The sequence below is a fragment of the Procambarus clarkii genome, chromosome 94, assembly GCF_040958095.1.
Source record: "Procambarus clarkii isolate CNS0578487 chromosome 94, FALCON_Pclarkii_2.0, whole genome shotgun sequence".
Taxonomy (NCBI): Eukaryota; Metazoa; Arthropoda; class Malacostraca; order Decapoda; family Cambaridae; genus Procambarus; species Procambarus clarkii.
The window spans coordinates 2,678,375-2,699,407 of NC_091243.1; the positions used below are offsets into that span (position 1 = coordinate 2,678,375).

General features: G+C 43.6%; 1 protein-coding gene across 3 annotated transcripts in view; it reads left to right on the forward strand.

Annotated features, from left to right (window-relative positions):
* Window positions 1–21,033, forward strand: part of CARPA (Carbonic anhydrase-related protein A) — a 339,981-nt gene that overhangs the window by 9,121 nt on the left and 309,827 nt on the right. The window lies entirely within an intron of this gene.

Genomic DNA, 21,033 nt, shown 5'->3' on the forward strand with positions numbered 1-21,033 from the left:
GGCTTCCACTGAAGCTAGACTAGGATTTTCACACAACCCTCCTCCCCCTTCCTCCCGGCACTCTGGCTGTCATCTAGGAATGTTCTACCTCTGACGCTCCTATTTCAATACACAGAGAGCAATCACACCATCGTGATGTATCAGGGAGAAAATACGTAGGAAACCCTCGTGTGATCAGTAGAACTCCAGGTTGCAAACCTTTTGACCATATCGTGGTATGATTGACTGGGGCGTGTGCGTGGGACTTCCCACTGCATAGGTTCGAATTGTCATCACGGCTCCTACGAATTTTTTCCAAAATACACCCGTGCAGAGTACAAAATGCGTCCGTTCATTTTGCACTCTGCACGATGGACTATATTGTAAAACTGCAGGATATAGCTGTACCCTGCAAAGTACAATATACATGATGCAACACATTTAAAATGTACAGCATTATATATGAGGCGAGACCAGAGGTGAACGTCTGCTTGTGCATGCACAACTAGGTGAATGTTGAGCAGGAGGCCACAAGACGGGTGGGAGGCAGGTGAGAGCCTGGCAGGTGAGGTGGGGTGGGGGGGCAGCTATGGGTAAAGAAGGGGGAGTATGGGGGGCAGAAATGGGTAAGGCCACGGTGGGTTTGGTTGTGTAATGGGGAGGGTGATTATGGGGGTTGTGACTGAGTGCAGGCGTGGCTGGGGGCATTATAGAATTAGTTGGGACAAGTGCATGTGGGCTCACTTAAAAGTGCTCTTGCTTAGGTTGAGCTTTAGCTCTTTAGTCCGGCGCCTCACGTTCATTCAACTGGTGGACAGGATCTGGATTGATTGAGTGATGAAGATTAAGCTACCCAAGAGGTGGCACGGGCATGAATAGCCCGTAAAGGTTCTGGAGCCTATCGGGTAAAGTTATGTCCACTTCTGGAGCCGTGTATGGAGTCTGCCTCCACCACTTCGCTCTAGTACATTATATTATTCTTCACTACTAATGACGCAGACAAAAATAATTATGATGACTTTGTGGATAATTGCAGTACACAGTTCCCACCTGTTTCCCTTTGTTTGTGCACCTCATACCACACAGTCAGCCCTTGTCTCACTTCTCACGTTTCCCAAGAACTTGACACGTTGTAATATTTTTCCTCCCAACACTTCAATCTTCCAGTGAGTTGAGAAAGATTGATTCGGTGATTCATGATTAATTCCGATTGATTCAGTGATTCCAGTGGTTCCTTTAGCCTTTCGTCATGACTCATTCGTCTGGGGAAATGGAGAGGTGATTGGTCACCGACCCTTCACAGTTTAGCCATGTTCAGCCCGAGACAATTGGGAACCTGGTTGTAAGTCCAATTCCCGCGCCAGCTAACAGGAGTCAGGAGTCATGTGTTCCTGTACCCTCTTGAGTATAACACGATACTGAAGTAGAGTCTGGAGTCTGGACCTTTACTAAGGATGTCAGCAACACCGACAGGACGGTACAGCTGCGCCACGTGTACCATAGTGCGGGAGCTCTCTGACAGCGGTACAGCTGTGCCGCGTGTACCGTAGTGTGGGAGCTCTCTGACAGCGGTACAGCTGTCGCGTGTACCGTAGTGAAGGAGCTCTCTGGCAGCGGTACAGCTGCGCCACGTGTACCGTAGTGCAGGAGCTCTCTGGCAGTGGTACAGCTGCGCCGCGTGTACCGTAGTGCGGGAGCTCTCTGGCAGCGGTACAGCTGTCGCGTGTACCGTAGTGCAGGAGCTCTCTGACCGGTACAGCTGCGCCGCGTGTACCGTAGTGCGGGAGTTCTCTGGCAGCGGTACAAAGGGAGTTAGTGTTAGTGCCTGACATGAGCACCTGTCCTCTTCATTGGACACTAGAGAATAGACCATAACCTAACCTAACCTAACCCAAACAGAAACGTACGAACCCAAGCAGCCCACCTATCCCTTCGAGTCCGATGCGTAGAAAACGTAAATATTTTTGAGTCATTTCTTTTCATAGTAGGCTGCTTTTGTAACGTTGGTTACTATAACGTAAAAAACGCAACCTATTAGTCGAGAGGATAGGTTGTGTGGTGAACACTGCTAATCCCTCCAAAATTATATTACGATCTACTGCCTATAGCACTATGATCTATGATCTATATGATCTATGATCTGATATGACCTATGATCTATAGTACCATCTATTGCATGTACTAAGTTAAGCCCTGGCGTGTATATTCAGACCAAAGACAGGTTACATTAGATTATCTGGTTATTATTCCACTTTTTTGCTGCATGTCATTTGAGTACTCCAATAGTACCAAATGTGGAAAATTTTGTGTGCAACAGTCCACTTTTGTACGTTTGACCAATAGTTTTAATGAGTGTTATCATGAGACAGCTGGAGACAACAAACAAGGGGAGATAAGAGACACCAGCAATATGGAATGTTACAAGACACAAGGGAGAAGATAAAACAACTGAAGTCGATGAGAGGAAGATAAAGCAGACGAAGAATGGAGCATGATGAGGTGTGAGATCAAATGTATCATTTAATGCTGAATAGGCATATGGATCCAGGAAAGGGGCCTGATGGCTGAGTGGACAGCGCTCGGAATTCGTAGTTCTAAGGCTCCGGGTTCGATCCACGGCAGAAGCGGAAACAAATGAACAGAGTTTCTTTCACCCTGATGTACCTATTCGCCTAGCAGTAAATAGGTACCTGGGAGTTAGACAGCGGCTACGGGCTGCTTCCTGGGGGTGTGTAACCAAAAGAAGGCCTGGTTGAGGACCGGGCCGCGGAAACGCTAAGCCCCGAAATCGTCTCAAGATAACCTCATAAATAACGTGAAGGTATACTTCTCCCCTATACAGATGGTCAACAAATACAATGAACTGGGCATCATGTGTAAGCCTCCAGTCACATCTCACATCTCAGTCACCGGCCCGACACACAACCCGAACGTCATGAGAGAAAGTTCAGTGTATTGATATTTAAGGTCTGATATGTGTCCATCATCATTCACCATATGTATTCATCATTCATCCACTCCGGCAACACCACCTTAGGCTCTGACCCACTTTTAATCACTATCATCAACATCAGAAATCATAACTTCACATTCACCACCATAATTACCCCCCCCCCCCAACTCCAACACCTCCACCAGACGCCATCACCCTTACATGATCCCCATCATCTATAGAGCAGAGTTACAGATCAAATAAGATTTCAACTGAGATATAACAGCACTGAAGAAGTTGCTAGACTCATTAGACAAAGTCTTACTGAATCCAACATAAGAGCCACCCTTACATATCCGCCGCCTAAGACAGACCAGAGTTAGCCATGTCAACAGAGACTGACAAAACAGGTGATTCGTTGGCGAGGAATCATCTGCAACGGTTAGACGGCCAGTCAGGGGTTAAGGGCCCGCGCTGTAATAGCCCTGAAAGAAGCTCACCACCATCTTCTACCACCACCATCAGAAGCTGTCTCCCACACCACCCGTATGGTTCCCATCACCATCATCGCAGCCATCACCACCATCACCACCATCACTGCCAACAATAACACGAGGCAGTAACTCCGGATGAAGTGGTGTTCAGAGACGAAGAACTAAAACAGTAGACAGTAAGAATGTATCACAACCCGGGTTTAATACACAACATAGTGTATGCTTGTCCTACAGCACCGCAGCTGTATTTATGCATTTTTAAACAAAAAGCTTATTGATCTTGTCCAAGCGTATGCGCATTAACACCACCCAGTGACTTGTGAAACTGACAGGTTCGAACTTGTGACTAACGCTACCACACAAACAATTTATATATATACACATACTGCCCGAGAATGAGCTACTCCCTCTCTCTTAGACAGGCCGAGGAGGAGGAGGACCTGCTTCGAGAGCCAGGCTAGATAGAACAAGAGCCACAGAGACAGGCAGGAATTTGCGTCTTGTATGTCAGAGTGGTAGAGGGAGGGAGGCCCCCCTGCTCTGTCGCCTGGTTCACTCTCGTAAACCACTGACTTATAGCCTCAAACTCGGTATTAACGATCAACATTAAACTCCCAGCTGCTGCCATTGGTACAGAGTAACCTTTTATGAAATGACTTCAATACTACGAACTCCAGTTAAACAAAGTGCAATTCTGTACACTATACATTTTAATTTAATTTCAATACATTTGATAATCCAGTTCAAATACCCATTTATTTAATTATTCTGTCTTCGTGTACTGCCCTCAGTAATGAGACATAAAATTTATATAAAAATCCTTCATACTAATGACGTATGTAAATGTAAGGTTTTGAGGCTAGGTAATGATGATAGAGTTACAGGACGCGAGCTGGATGATGCTAAATTGTCAAAGTCGGATTGCGAAAGGGATCTGGGAGTTATAATTACTAAGAATGTAATGCCAAAAAATCATTTCATAAATGTTCGAAATAAGGCAAATAGGACCCTGGGATTTATTTCTAGAAGCGTTAGTAATAAAACACCTGGTGTTATTCTTCAGCTATATCTTGCTCTTGTTAGCCCCATGTAGGTTATGCAGTTAAATTTTAATTGCCATACTATACATAAATTCACTAGAACGCGTCCAGCGTAGGAGGTCAAAGTTAATCTCGTAAACTAGAAACCTTTCATATGAAGAGAGATTGAAAAAGCGTAATTTACATTCAATAGAAAAGCGATGAGTGAAGAATGTCGTGACTGAAGTGTGCAAGTGAATGAATGGGCATAAGAAATGAGATATTACACAATGAGAAATCACAATAACGGGATGAATCAATGTGAAAGTTCATGAAAGCCTTGATGAGTATGAGGAACACCGGTCGGCCGGTCGGCCGAGCGGACAGCACGCTGGACTTGTGATCTTGTGGTCCCGGGTTCGATCCCGGGTGCCGGCGAGAAACGCTGGGCAGAGTTTCTTTCACCCTATGCCCCTGTTACCTAGCAGTAAAATAGGTACCTGGGTGTTAGCCAGCTATCACGGGCTGCTTCTTGGGGGTGGAGGCCTGGTCGAGGACAATGCCGCGGGGACACTAAAGCCCCGAAATCATCTCAAAATAACACCCAGCACATAGGTTCGAATCCACATCACGGCTCCTACGGATTTTCCTATAGGAAATGTTAATAAGGTAATAAATATATTAATACAAAATAGAAAAAAACAATTGATATAAATTTGATAAGTATAAATTTAGCAATGACCTGGGTAAAGACTGGTTCGGTAAAAGGATTGTCGATTTTTTACCAATTACCGGATAATATAATTGACCTAAGATCCCTTGATTGTTTCAAGCGTAGGTTAGTCATGTAAAAATACTGAGTTCGGGTGGATATAAATAGGAGCTGTCTTGTATGGGGCCAACATGAGCCTTCTGCACTTTCCTTGATTCATATGTTCATATGTGATCTATATATTATTTCCGGCCATTACACATTGAAACTACTCCGGCCAAGGGATGAGTCCAAGGCTCCTGTGCCTGGTAGCAAGTTACCAGGATATGGTTCTTGGAATATAGCCAGGAACCAGCTGATTGTTCCTTGGGTCAGGTACTAGGTGATGGTTCGTAGGATCAGTTGCCAGGTAGGTAGTTACGAGGGAATTGTCGCGGGGAATATCACCTCCAGTCTCGGTTTCTGATGCCGGCTTGGAAGGTAATGGATCGTTCTCCAACCCTAGTATTCTCGCCTTAGTCAACACCCTTATGCTCTCTCTCTCTCTCTCTCTCTCTCTCTCTCTCTCTCTCTCTCTCTCTCTCTCTCTCTCTCTCTCTCTCTCTCTCTCTCTCTCTCTCTCTCTCCCCCCTTCTCTCTCTCTCTCTCTCCCCCCCCTTCTCTCTCTCTCTCTCTCTCTCTCTCTCTCTCTCTCTCTCTCTCTCTCTCTCTCTCTCTCTCTCTCTCTCTCTCTCTCTCTCTCTAGGGGTAAATTTAATAGAATTCATGATACCGGAATCCCCAAGAATTTAAGAACTAAGCTGTCTTAACTTCTAAAAAATTTAATTAAAAAAGATTAAAGGGATTAGACATTAATTAAACTGACAATGATCTCTTATTCATTGATTAAATAATACAATAAAAACATATGCCACATATACAGCATTACAAGGCTGTAACTCTTAGAACATATCTTAATGTACACATGAGATTTGAGAGTTTGTCTTGAGGCGGTGTACAAGCACACTTGAAGCAGTTAAGGTGTGGTGGAGGGTGGGGTGGGGGGGGGGGGGGGGGGGGAGGATAACTTCAAGCAGTTACGGCCAGGGTGGGGGGGGGATAACTTCTCCAGATCACGCCTCATGGATCTACAATGTCAAGACCATTGCACCTTCATGTTTTCTAACACCTAATGCATTGTGAATCTCTTCCCATTTTGATTCTTACTGTCAGGGTCAAAAAGCATGTTAGGCTAGTTTGGTCGTGGTCCCATAGGGCTTAGGCCAATAACTGAGCATGATGCAGGATGCAGTCAACAACAGTCGATTATCTCCAGGGTATCTATTTACTGATATGGTGAACAAAAGCATCAGCTGCATGGAAACTTGCCCAAATGTCTTGCCTTGCCCAGAAATCGAACCAAAAGACAGTTGCCATTCGAACATAGAGGGAGGGAATTATAAGGGGAAAGTGCCAAACCATTATGACTAAATTGCACTGGGAAGGGATCAAGATAAGGATTTGGGATTGTACTTAGGAATGGTGCCCATCCACTTCGACAGTCGGGGATGGAACCCCGACTTGCATGAAGCGAGACCGTGACTCTACCGTCTTGCCCAAGTGGTTGGACATTCGAACATGGAGTAACAATTTGAGATAAACAGAGAATACATCTTACAGAAGAGATGAAGACCGAGACTAGCAAGTTTCTTCAAGACAACGCTCAGTCTCCGCCTGTGTTCCCTTCCCAGCCTCGAACCTTCACTATCTTGGACACGCTCATACAAAGTTGGTGTTGTTGTATACATTGTTGCTGCCTCCGCCAGTATAAATACTGTCATCATGTTAACAATTCTGGCAGTATAGAGGCCGCAGCTGTGACAACGGCGCTTCAGTTGGGTATCTTCGAAGTCCTCTCTTATTGTGGGTGTTCAGCAGATCGGTGGCTAGAACCGTGGGTTACTGTTCTGGTGGTTGGCGGTTCGAGGCTCCCATTGCTGAATGAAGTGTTATTATCCACGTTTATTGTGGTTATCAAGAGATACATTGATCAATAACAGCTTAACTAATATAGTCCGATGTGTACTACCCTGGCAACTCCCGACCGACATCCAGAGCGCAACTCGATAGTCTCCTGAAACTGATGGATGCCTACTACTTTTTTTAAATAAAAGCAGAATAACCACATTTGAATAGTGAAATGTTTGCTAGAGCGCTTTCGACCCTATCTGTCCTATTTCAGTAGGGACCTGACTAACATGAGAGAGGAGTAGCCGTTTCATTGGCCAGTTCATTGGAAACCAAGACGTTAGGTGCCCAATTATATATTACAATATCCCCCTGTTATGCCCATTCATCTACCTGTACACATCACTCAAATCCCCTCTCTTCCGCCCCTTTTACTTGGGTGGAAAGATGGTTGACCTACTTTAAATAATTGTGCCATATTAGAACTCCTAACCAGGTCCAGTCGTCACATACCAAAGCTTATTGATTAATGCTGATGTAATCAAATTTCACTAAACAAAACCGCTGCCACAGGCGATGCTTTATGACGTGCCCCAATCTACCATGTGATCGCAGAGGTTGACATGGAGCAACAGTGCACGTGGCAATGGGTTTGCTCAGCAAAATTTTATTGAGTCTTGTTTAATCAGTCACTGTCCTATGCCTTAAATGCTAGCTCATACTCTAGTATAGATGTATTTGATGAAGTACTTAGCGATGCCCGGATCAAACTCATATCCAGTTGTTCCCCACATATCCAATCGTCCATACCCACCTACTCTGTCTCTCTTCTGTCATACCTAACGCTCTCCCCCCCCCCAATCGTCACTAACACTCTCCAGTAATCATTGTCTCCATCTCTGTAAACATCTTCATTCCATTTACATTCTTCCTCCGCACACTCTTCATTCCCCACCACACATCCTCCCCACATTCCTCCACAAACACGCGCTACTTCATCCAACATACTCTCCCCATCTCCTGCCAGCACACATATCATTCCTCTGTCTCCTCCCTCTTGCACACACACGCACTTTTCCGGTCTCTCTTCTCCATCTGGTCACCCAAACTGTCACTTTCCCCACCTCTCTACTTACATGATCGATCCTGCCTTGTGATCTCATTTTCTGCCTCGTGTATCTTAGTTCAAATCAGATCTCGAAATTCAAAAAGCGAAAATGAACTTTGAAGAGTTAATTTTTCAATTAGCCCCGACAGTCAAGTAAAACGTAAGAAATATTGAGAAGATTCGTGTTAGAATCATCAATCTTACCCTTTTGGTCATATTCAACAACATATGTTTACAAGAAAGACTACTACCAAAATATACTAATATTAAATCGCACGACCCAGCAGCAAGAAACAAAGCTTTCACGATAAAATATCGCCAAGATCTGATTCGAAATCAGACACACAAGGCAGAAAATGAGATCAACGACAGCAAAGCGCAACTACTTTATTATGCTACAGACCAATGGAGACACACCAACATCGACGAAGGCCTCCTTACTCGAATCGACCAACACCTCGACATCCTTACAGATCGACATCGCCACAGCACCGAAACCAGGATCATCAAGAAACTGACAACATATATATATATATATATATATATATATATATATATATATATATATATATATATATATATATATATATATATATATATATATATATATATTATTAAATATGACCGAAAAAGTAAGATTAATAATTCTAACACGAATTTTCTCAATCTTTCGTACATTACGCTTCACTGTTGGAGGTAAATCAAAAATCACTTCTCCAAAATTCATTTTTATTTCTAGTCTGACGCGACACGGGCGCGTTTCGTAAAACTTATTACATTTTCAAAGACTTCACAAATACACAACTGATTAGAACTTACGTCTCTCTGATATTATATCTACATTTGAGTGAGGTGGGAAGGGTGATGTGGCATTAACACAAGACAGGAGGGGATATTAATAGGGTATTAAAAGTATCAACACAAGACAGAACAGAAACAATGGGTATTGAATAGAAGTGTTTGTAGAAAGCCTATTGGTCCATATTTCTTGATGCTTCTATATTGGAGCGGAGTCTTGAGGTGGGTAGAATATAGTTGTGCAATAATTGGCTGTTGATTGCTGGTGTTGACTTCTTGATGTGTAGTGCCTCGCAAACGTCAAGCCGCCTGCTATCGCTGTATCTATCGATGATTTCTGTGTTGTTTACTAGGATTTCTCTGGCGATGGTTTGGTTATGGGAAGAGATTATATGTTCCTTAATGGAGCCCTGTTGCTTATGCATCGTTAAACGCCTAGAAAGAGATGTTGTTGTCTTACCTATATACTGGGTTTTTTGGAGCTTACAGTCCCCAAGTGGGCATTTGAAGGCATAGACGACGTTAGTCTCTTTTAAAGCGTTCTGTTTTGTGTCTGGAGAGTTTCTCATGAGTAGGCTGGCCGTTTTTCTGGTTTTATAGTAAATCGTCAGTTGTATCCTCTGATTTTTTCTGAAAATTTTTTTCTGAAAGTTGTATCTTTCTGATTCGTATTGATATATATATATATATATATATATATATATATATATATATATATATATATATATATATATATATATATATATATATATATATATATATATATATACATATATATATATATATATATATATATATATATATATATGATTCAAATGCGTGCTTGAATTAAGTTAAGTACTTATGCTGGAATTAGTGTCCTCACTGGCACAGCTCTTCCACTAAGACCCAAGCAAGATATTAATGAGTTAAATGCGAAGTTGCAGAAGATTATGCAGTTTCCAAAATTCCTAAATATATTTGCTTTGTTGCAATTAGCTTTGATTGACAATCTAATTATCTTTCTAAAAGTCACTAGCAAAGTTTATTTAATTAATAGTTTGGCTATATTGATGCGGGCAGATAAATGCTTTAATGTTTGTTTTGGCCCAGCAAATTATTATACTATTAACGCGACTCGCTAATTGTAATTTATAGTTTATTTAAATTATTCACCGCTATAATATGCAGTGTGTGTGTGGGTGCCGGTGGGAGAGGGGGGGGGGAGAGGGTAGATGTATGTATGTGTCAGTGTATGATTGTGAATGTGTGCTGGTGTGTATGAGCTTGGGCATGCGCAAATATTGCCGTGGAGGTGTGAACAGTCAACAGAGAACATGATGGTAGAAGCACCGAACCTTGCGGCACCCCGCTTGTCTCCTTTCCTCATCCACCCAAGCACAGTATGTGTACGTGAGAAAGAGAGAGAGAGAGAGTCATGAAGCGCCACCTGTATTTCATTCTGGCGGCTGCATGATCGATTCCAGCCGTCTGCAGACTGGCGTGTGTAGCCTCACGTCCGTCACGTCTACAGGCACCCGTGTCGCCCCGGGTCAGTGCGTCGTACCGCTGCACGGCACCACTGTCGCCCCGGGTCAGTGCGTCGTACCACTGCACGGCACCAGTGCCGCCCAGGGTCAGTGCGTCGTACCACTGCACGGCACCAGTGCCGCCCCGGGTCAGTGCGTCGTACCACTGCACGGTACCAGTGTCGCCCCGGGTCAGTACGTCGTACCACTGCACGGCACCAGTGTCGCCCCGGGTCAGTGCGTCGTACCACTGCACGGCACCAGTGTCGCCCCGGGTCAGTACGTCGTACCACTGCACGGTACTAGTGTCGCCCCGGGTCAGTACGTTGTACCACTGCACGGTACCAGTGTCGCCCCGGGTCAGTACGTCGTACCACTGCACGGTACCAGTGTCGCCCCGGGTCAGTACGTCGTACCACTGCACGGTACTAGTGTCGCCCCGGGTCAGTACGTCGTACCAGACGTATCTAGAACACACCGACAGCGTCTGCCGCTGGAATACGTTGCTCACCAGGCTGATGATAATGGTAAGCGTGGTGGTGGTGGAGTGAGAGGAATATGCGCCCTGACGACTGAGGGCGCGGGTCTCCCTGGTGACAGAGGGCGTGAGCTCCCTGTAGGGCAGCTGGAGTGTCTTGCTCTCCTGTGGCCCCTCGTCACTTGTGTTGGATCTGCTTCCTCCTACTAGTGGGGGATGGTGTGTGTTGGTGGGGGGCTGGTATTGGTTGGTGTAGGCTGGTGGGGGGCTGGTATTGGTTGGTGTAGGCTGGTGGGGGGCTGGTATTGGTTGGTGTAGGCGGGTATTGGTTGGTGGGGGCTGGTATTGGTTGGTGTAGGCGGGTATTGGTTGGTGGGGGCTAGTATTGGTTCGTGTAGGCGGGTATTGGTTGGTGTAGGCGGGTATTGGTTGGTGTAGGGTGGTATTGGTTGGTGTAGGCGGGTATTGGTTAGTGGGGGGCTGGTATTGGTTGGTGGGGGCTGGTATTGGTTGGTGGGGGGCTGGTATTGGTTGGTGGGGGGCTGGTATTGGTTGGTGGGGGGGCTGGTATTGGTTGGTGGGGGGCTGGTATTGGTTGGTGGGGGGGCTGGTATTGGTTGGTGTAGGCTGGTATTGGTAGGTGGGGGGGCTGGTATTGGTTGGTGTGGGACTGGTATTGATTAGTGGGGGGGCTGGTATTGGTTGGTTTAGGCAGGTATTGGTTGGTGTAGGCAGGTATTGGTTGGTGTAGGCTGGTATTGGTTGGTGTAGGCTGGTATTGGTTGGTGAGGGACTGATATGGGATGATGGGGGATTGGTGTGGGTTAGTGGAGGATGGTGTGTGGGCTACCTGAGACTTGTATGGGTCAGTGAAGGCTGGTGTAGGCTAGAATGGGCTGGAGGGGATGGGTGTGGGCGGCGCTGACTGGTGTGAAGTAGCGGGGGCTGGTGTGGGCTGGCAAGGGGCTGGGCACTGATTGGTGTGGGGCTGGAAGTGCTGGCAGGGAGAGTGATGGGTAGGGTGGAGGGGGCTGGCAAGGGCTAGCCTGATGCCCAATGAACTCATTATTGGGCGCGGTGGTTGGTCACTCTCACACACGACACCTCACACACACCAGACCTCACACACCCCAGACCTCACACACACCAGACCTCACACACACCAGACCTCACACCCCAGACCTCACATACACCAGACCTCACACCCCAGACCTCACACACACCAGACTTCACACCCTGGCGTGCTCTCACGGGAATAAATAAACATGTTTTTTTCAGTGCTTCGCCAGGTGTATGCATTGATTTTGTTTAGGAATTATACTTACAGATTGATGTTCTAAATGAAAGAAATACTACTGAACTTTTGTGGTCGAAACGCCTCAAGATATACTGCAGTATATCTCGTGTAATTTCGTATATATATATATATATATATATATATATATATATATATATATATATATATATATATATATATATATATATATATATATATATAATATATATATGTGTGTGTGTGTGTGTGTGTGTGGGTGTTTGTGTGTGTGTGTGTGTGTGTGTGTGTGTGTGTGTGTGTGTGTGTGTGTGTGTGTGTGTGTGTGTGTCTCATTGAATATGACCGCATATTCTGTATTTACTATCTTCCGATTTAGGGTTTCTATCCCTCTAACTATTTTTCTAGCATCAGGGCTTAGCTGAAAGAGGAGTTCTCCAAAACTCATGTTCGTTATTTTAAGGTGAAGAAAAAAGTGAATTACCATTGGATGTATTACACTTATTTATACAATTTGCACAACGTTTAGAACCTCCATGGTTCATTCTCAAGTGAAAAGAAATTACAGAACTCGTTAAATTTATACCAGTACGGGGTCAGGTGATAAAACAAGTAGAATAAAGGAAAAGGCAAAGGGATAAATAGGGGACGAAGCACATGCAAAGATTAATCAGGTGTAATTGGCCTGTTATGCTGAGCAGTGTCTTCTGTGTTGGCATCGTTATATTCCGGTCTTGTCCTTACTCTCATGGTGGGTAGAGTAAATAGTTCCGTGATTTGGGTGTTCATTGTAGGTTGTTCTATTCTTATGAATTGCTTCAAGAATTTGTAATCTTCTTACATCTTGGGTTTTGTCTATTATACAGGTATTTTTATTCAACATTTCACTTGTTAGGGTGATGTCATGGGCTTGTCTCATGTGATTCCTAGGGGCACCGGATTGAAGATGACATGTCAAACGCCTCGTCAGTTTGGTCGACGTCATACCTATGTACTTAGATTGAAGGTTACATCCTTCGTGCGGGCAAGTGTACGTGAATACAACGCTTGACTGCTGTAGAGAATTCTCGGGGTGTTGATGATTCTTCTCAGCTTCAAGGTGTTTTTATTAAGGAGGTCGGGAGTCTTCTTTGTTTTATAGAATATGATGAGGTCTATGTTTTGGACAGAAATATATAAAAATAGAAATGTTCGTTTGTTCAAAATCCCAAATCTCCGAAAGTTCTTCGCCGATTGCTTTGAAATTTTCACACAACGTTCCATTCGCAACCGAGCGGGTTTTTATATGCATATTATATTGATGTCACATCTGTGACGAAAAGAAAAACATGCTTATTCTGAAAACTGTGTTTTTTATGTGCTTTCATGTGAGAAAAATCTTCGAAACCTACTACTATATACATGCCTCACCTGCGACAGGAAAAAAACATGTTTTTTTTTAAACAATGAAATCTGTTGGACGTAAGGGCAACACACGCTGTATTCTCCCAAAATTCTTCCCTGATTGTTTTGAAATTCCGACACAATGTTTCATTCGAATATGTGCGTATTTTTATATACCTACTATATAGATGCCACACCAGTGACAGGTAAAAATATGTTTTTTTTTTTTAACGGCGCCATCTGTTGTATGTAATAGCAACACACATGCTATATTAAATATGTTACAAATTCCATTTCAATGTTTCCGATTGCATTGATAAATTTAATTTTCATGGATTATGATTTATTTTAATTTTTATTTAATTATTTTGTGTGACATTGTGTTGGAATTGAGCTGTGTTGTTTACCATTCCGTTCAATTTGTAAGTAAAAGTATAGATGCTACACATGTGACAGGTAAAAACATTCTATTTTTTTTAAGAAACAGTTCCATCTGTTGCACGTATGAGCCACACATGCTATACTATATATGGTACAATTCCATTTCAATGTTTTCGATTGCCTTGACAAATTCAATTTTCATGCATTTCGATATATTTTCATTTTGATTTAATTATTTTATGTGACACTGTGTTGAAACTAAGCTATGTTGTATACCATCCCGTTCATTTCGTGAGTATAAGTTTTGATGCCACACCTGTGACAGGTAAAACCAAGTTTTTTTTAAACATAGCGCCATCTGTTGCACGTAAGAGCAACTTACTTTATACTAAATATGTTTCGGTTCCATTTCAATGTTTCTGATCTCACTGATAAACTGAATTTTCATAGATATTGATCAATTTTCATTTTGATTGAATTATTTTGCGTGACATTGCATTGGAATTACCTGGTTGATACCTGGTTGATGGGGTTCTGGGAGTTCTTCTACTCCCCAAGCCCGGCCAGAGGCCAGGCTTGACGTGTGAGAGTTTGGTCCACTAGGCTGTTGCTTGGAACGGCCCACATACCCACCACAGCAAGGTTGGTCCAGCACTCCTTGGAGGAGTGCCGGACCAACCGGGCTGTCGTGGGTATTGAGCTTTGATGTTTACCATACCATTCATTTTGTGAGAATATTTTTTTTTTATTTTTTCATTTTTTTCGTTTCGTTTTTCAATTGTTTTTCTTATAATTCAGTCATGGGAACTTCAGATCATTTGGAAATGCCTCTGACGAGGTTGTGGGGAAGGGTAGGGAGGACGAGGGGACGGGAGTGGGGGGAGGATGGTGGGGAGGACGAGAGGACCGGGGAGGGGGTAATGATGGGGACGACGAGGAAATGGGAAAGTTGGGGATGGTGGGGACGAGGGGACTGGAGAATGGTGGGGGAGGACAAGGGAGTACGTTGCTCCTGGGAGTACGGGTTCGAGTCACTTCTGGGGTGTGAGTTTTCAGTAGTCATATTATATATATATATATAATATATATATATAATATATATATATATATATATATATATATATATATATATATATATATATATATATATATATATATATATAAAGCAACTAATTTAAAAATACGAGGAAAATGTAGACTGGATATGTGGATCCCTACCCGGGAACAACTTCAGCAGTGGGATTAAGCCAGCCAAGAGGTGAGAATAATGGCTGTAGCTGCTTTTATGGCGTCAAGTCAGGTGTCCTGGAGAGAGGTGAATACATTGGGTAATAACACTGGGTGTGTGTTGGATAATAATGGGATCTGGTAGCAACTGCCTTGAAGATATATTTACAATTCGGAATATTGTTTATGAAAGTAGTTTCAATTATTTTTCTTTTGAAGTGTCAGTGTTGGGGATAAATTATAAAAGAATTATCCCATATAATTGTGTGATCGGTCTCACCTGCATGTTTATATAAGGCTGACCGTTCTTGACCATCACCTCTTGTGATAAGTCATGCCAGGTTTAGTTCCCTGCCTGTTTGGTGTTACGGACACAATGGGACGCAACCGGGTTCTTTTCAGGTGCTACGAAAGTTCATATATCCGGGCCCAAGTTAGTAGAGGCTTTCAAGAGGTGAGCTCAGTAATGCAAGTAAAATAAAAACGGGAGGTACATTAAATACACAAGTTCGTCACTTTAACCATATATAATTAGTCTTACCATTTCTATACATATATATAAAAGTCTTAAACGGAAAATATTACTACACTATGTACATCATCGTCTCTCTCTGAAGACACTGATCACACGGCGAAGCTCACTCCGTGCAGTCTTTTACCGGGTTTCCTTATCCGTGGCACTATCCTCAGCAGGTACCAGGAAACAACGATGAGTCTACCCTGGCCACGGGCCAGCCAAATCACAATTCCAATAGGTGCCTCGTCGTGAAGGCCCACAACCACAGTCCAGCCTGTAGCTGGCAGGTACCAATCAGTCTCACAGTGTTAGGCCACTTCACGAGCGAATACTAGGGTTGCGAGCCCTAGGTAGGAGCTTCCTGTAACTCGCTGGTTACTCTCCTCTTTCGGCACCACAGTCGGCTGTCTCTTCCACCAGCCAGCCCCGGGTACGGCGAATCCCGTCACTGCCACTCCTCAGGCAGACAGTTGGACACTCTACAGTTCTCATCCGGCGGCGGCTCACTGCTTCTGTAAAGCAGACTGGTGTAGAGACCTTGGCTGCCATGGGTAGACTGACTCTTCGAACATCACAGCAGCCCTACGTTGACTCTATGAATACAGACACGTCATCAGTACACTGGGTTACTACCTACATGGGGACCACTAGGAAACATCACTTACTGGTTTAGCCACAAACGTACACCATTTTTCTCCATAGATGGAGCTGCTTTGCTAAGCGTCACCTCACCTCACCAGAGGTCAGCACCGGCTACCTCTCGAGCTACTAGGGCAAGAATCTAGTATTTCTGTCTTGTATAGTCTTGTCACTACTAGATGGCGTCGTTCAATTAGTGGGGGTTTCGGGAGCGGACTCACAGATGGCGTTGACATCACTGCTCCGTGTTCCGACGATGAACTTGGGTTCGTAACATTTGGTAATAATGACCTTTGTTACAGTCACCACAAGGAATCTTACAGACTCCGGCGCCCCCAGCTTTATCTATCTTCTGATAGATCTTTACTAATTCATTCCCGATTTTATTTAGGTAGCTGAACATTAATTTTGTTTTACCCATTTAGCTGACGTTATTAGCGGTGTGCTCTATGTTAGAACTTTACTGACGGCTGAGGGGACAGCGCTCAGGGTTCGTAGTCCTAAAAGTCTAGGTTCGATCCCCGGCGGAGGCGGAAACAAATAGGCGAAGTTACTTTCACCCTGATGCGCCTGTTCACCTAGCAGTAAACATGTACCTGGGAGTTAAACAGCTCTACGTAGTGATTCCTGTGTGTTTGTGTGTGAAAATTAGGATAAAGGACTTGCCCGAAACGCAATGCGTGCAAATATATATATATATATATATATATATATATATATATATATATATATATATATATATATATATATATATATATATATATATATTTATATATATATATATATATATATATATATATATATATATATATATATATTTATATATATATATATATATATATATATATATATATATATATTTATATATATATATATATATATATATATATATATATATATATATATATATATATATATATATATATATATATATATATATGCAATTGACGATCACAAAAAATAAATATACACACACACACTGTACACGCACTCTGGCATGGGGGTGTTCATCCCAGTTTTGTATAAAATCGTAAATAAGAATACACTGCAGACATTTACCTGGATATAGCGCGTGTGTTGAAACTTCAATCCAAGCAGCAGCAATAGACGCCAGAAAGAAAAAACTGTCGTGTATAATTTTCTTACAATAGACAACTATAGCCTGCTGAAATGTGAGGTCTCGAGAAAATCGAAAATTCAGATAAAATATGATATTGTGTTTAGCGGAGCATGCTTTACACACACACACACACACACACACACACACACACACACACACACACACACACACACACACACACACACACACACACATACACACACACACACACACACACGTGCGCGCGCACACACAAACAGTGTGTGTGTGTGTGTGTGTGTGTGTGTGTGTGTGTGTGTGTGTGTGTGTGTGTGTGTGTGTCAAGGCCAGAGTCCTTGACTTGTATACCATGCAAGGTGATGGAGAAGATCGTGAGAAAAAAACTGGTAACACATCTGGAGAGAAGGGACTTCGTGACTAATCGCCAACATGGGTTCAGAGAGGGTAAATCTTGCCTGACGGGCTTAGTAGAATTCTACGACCAGGTGACAAAGATTAAGCAAGAAAGAGAAGGCTGGGCATACTGCCTTTTCTTGGATTATCAGAAAGCCTTTGACACAGTACCGCATAAAAGGCTGATATATAAGCTGGAGAGACAGGCAGGTGTAGCTGGTAAGGTGCTCCAGTGGATAAGGGAGTACCAGAGCAATTGGAAGCAGAGAGTTACGGTGAGGGGTGAGACCTCAGATTGGCGTGAAGTCACCAGTGGAGTCCCAAAGGGCTCTGTACTGGGTTCTATCTTGTTTCTGTTACATGTAAATGATCTCCCGGAGGGTGTCGATTCATTTCTCTCAATGTTTGCGGACGATGTCAAAATTATGAGAAAGATTAAGACAAAGGAAGACTGCTTGAGGCTTCAAGAAGACCTAGACAAGCTGAAGGAATGGTCAAACAAATGGTTGTTAGAGTTTAACCCCAGCAAATGAAATGTAATGAAGATAGGTGTAGGGAGCAGGAGGCCAGATACATGGTATTATCTGGGAAATGAAATACTTCATGAGTCAGAGAAAAAAAAGACTTAGGGGTTGATATCACGGTAGATAAAGATAGACTATTTAACACAAGGGGCACACCCACTAGGAGACACAGGTGGAAACTGAATGCCCAAATGAGCCACAGAGACATTAGAAAGAACTTTTTTAGTGTCAGAGTGGTTGACAAATGGAATACATTAGGAAGTGATGTGGTGGAGGCTGACTCCATACACAGTTTCAAGTGCAGATATGATAGAGCCCAATAGGCTCAGGAACCTGTACACCTGTTGATTGACGGTTGAGAGGCGGGACTAAAGAGCCAGAGCTCACCCCCCACAAGCACAACTAGGTGAGTACACACACACACACACACACACACACACACAGGGGCCCCACAGGGGCCTCGTAACCTGGTGGATAGCGCGCAGGACTCGTAATTCTATGGTGCGGGTTCGATTCCCGCACGAGGCAGAAACAAATGGGCAAAGTTTCTTTCACCCTGAATGCCCCTGTTACCTAGCAGTAAATAGGTACCTGGGAGTTAGTCATCGGTCACGGGCTGCTTCCTGGGGTGTGTGTGTGTGTGGTTTGGGAAAAAAGGTAGTTAGTAAACAGTTGATTGACAGTTGAGAGGCGGGCCGAAAGAGCAAATCTCAACCCCCGCAAACACAACTAGGTGAATACAACTAGGTGAATACACACACACACACATACACACACACATACACACACACACACACACACACACACACACACACACACACACACACACACACACACACACACACACACACACACACACACTCACACACACACACAATAGGAAACAGAGTTACAGTGAGGGGTGAGACCTCTGATTGGCGTGAAGTCATCAGTGTTGTCCCACAGGGCTCTGTACTCGGACCTATCCTGTTTCTGATATACGTAAATGATCTCCCAGAGGGTATAGACTCACTTCTTCTCATTTGGGAGATGAAATACTAAAAGAGTCAGAGAGAGAGAAAGACTTTGGGGTTGATATCACGCCAGATCTGTCCCATAAAGCTCATATCAAGAGGATAACATCAGCGGCATATGTCAGGTTTGCAAACATAAGAACGGCCTTTAGAAACTTGCATAAGGAATCTTTCAGAACTTTGTATACCACATATGTCAGACCAATCCTGGAGTATGCAGCTCAAGCATGGAGTACATATCTAGTTAAGCATAAGACTAAACTGGAAAAGGTTCAACGGTTTGCCACCAGACTAATACCCGAACTGAGAGGTATGAGCTACGAGGAAAGACTACGGTAATTAAACCTCACGTCACTGGGAGACAGAAGAGTTAGAGGGGACATGATCACCACATACAAGATTCTCAGAGAAATTGATAGGGTAAATAAAGACAGACTATTAAACGCAAGGGGCACTAGGGGACACAGGTGGAAATTGAGTGCCCAAATGAGCTATAGAGACGTTAGCAAGAACTTTTTCAGTGTAAAAGTAGTAGACAAATTGAATGCATTAGGAAGCGATGTGGTGGAGGCTGATTCCATACACAGCTCCAAGTGTAGATATGATAGAGCCCAATAGGTTTAGGAACCTGTACATTAGTTGATTGACAGTTGAGAGGCGGGACCAAAGAACCAGAGCTCAACCCCCGCAGCACAACTACGTACGTACAGCTAAGTAAGTACACACACACATGACACTGGAAGACATAAGAGTAAGGGGAGACATGATCCCTCTACAAAATTCTCAGAGAAATTGACAGGGTTGATAAGAATAAATTGTTTTACGCGGGTGGAACGCGAATAAGGGGACACAGGTGCAGACTGAATACCCAAATTGGCCACAGGGACGTTTGAAAGAACTTTTTCGGTGTCAGAATGGTTAGTAAATGGAATGCATTAGGCAGTGATACGGTGGAGTGAATTGAGCTGTGACTAGAGAGCCAGAGCTCAACCCCCGTAAGCACAACTAGGTGAGTACACACGCACACACACACACTTAGAATCCTTGTGGTTGATTTGTCAGCCCCCAGGAGTCGTAGTTCTAACGGTCTCGGGTTCGATTCCCACCCGAAACAGAAACAAATAGGCAGTTTCTTTCACCCTGATGCATCTGTTCATCTAGCAGTAAATTGGTCCTTGGGAGTTAGACCGTTGCTGTGGGCTGCTCCCAAAGGATGTGTGTGTGTGTGTGCGCGCGCATATGTTAGAGAGAAATATGTATATAGTAGAGGAAACATAGATTGTTAGAAAGGCGGGGTCCAAGAGCTAATAGCTAGATTATACAGACACAAATAGTAAATAAACTCAGTTGGGTGGAAGCTGGAAACTCAGTGGAGTCATAGAGATGTTAGGAAGTTTTCATTTAGCGTGAGAGTAGTGGGGAACTGGAATGAACTAAAGGAGTAGGTTGTGGAAGCAAACTATATTCATAATTTTAAAACCAGATATAATAGGGAAATAGGACAGGAATCATTGCTATAAACAACAGGCGGCTTGAAAAGCGGGATCCTAGAGCCAGTGCTCTACCCGCCAGGCCCAAATAAGTAACTATAAATAGATGAGTACAAACA